This window comes from Pelophylax lessonae (assembly GCF_965119305.1).
Source record: "Pelophylax lessonae genome assembly, chromosome: 1".
Lineage (NCBI taxonomy): Eukaryota > Metazoa > Chordata > Amphibia > Anura > Ranidae > Pelophylax > Pelophylax lessonae.
The window spans coordinates 54050412-54050760 of record NC_138768.1 but is presented as its reverse complement, the minus strand read 5'-3'; positions in this window follow the sequence as shown (position 1 = coordinate 54050760).

The following is a 349-nucleotide window of genomic DNA, read 5'->3' as shown; positions in this document are numbered from 1 at the left end:
TATAGGAACAACAGAATTTTTCAAATATGGTGACTGGTTATAAATAGATAGTTACATAGTTAGTCAGGTTAAAAGAAGACACAAGTCCCTCTAGATCAAACAATAAAAAAAATAAAAAAATCATAAATCATACAATCCCATATACACAATCATAGAATAGATATAGACCCACAGTTGATCCAGAGGAAGGCGAAAAACCCCAGCAAAGCATGATCCAGTTTGCTCCAGCTGGGGAAAAAATTCCTTCCTGGTCCCCCGAGAGGTAATCGGATATTTCCTGGATCAACTTTACCTATAAATATTAGTACCCATTTATATTATGTACATTTAGGAAATAATTCAGGCCTTC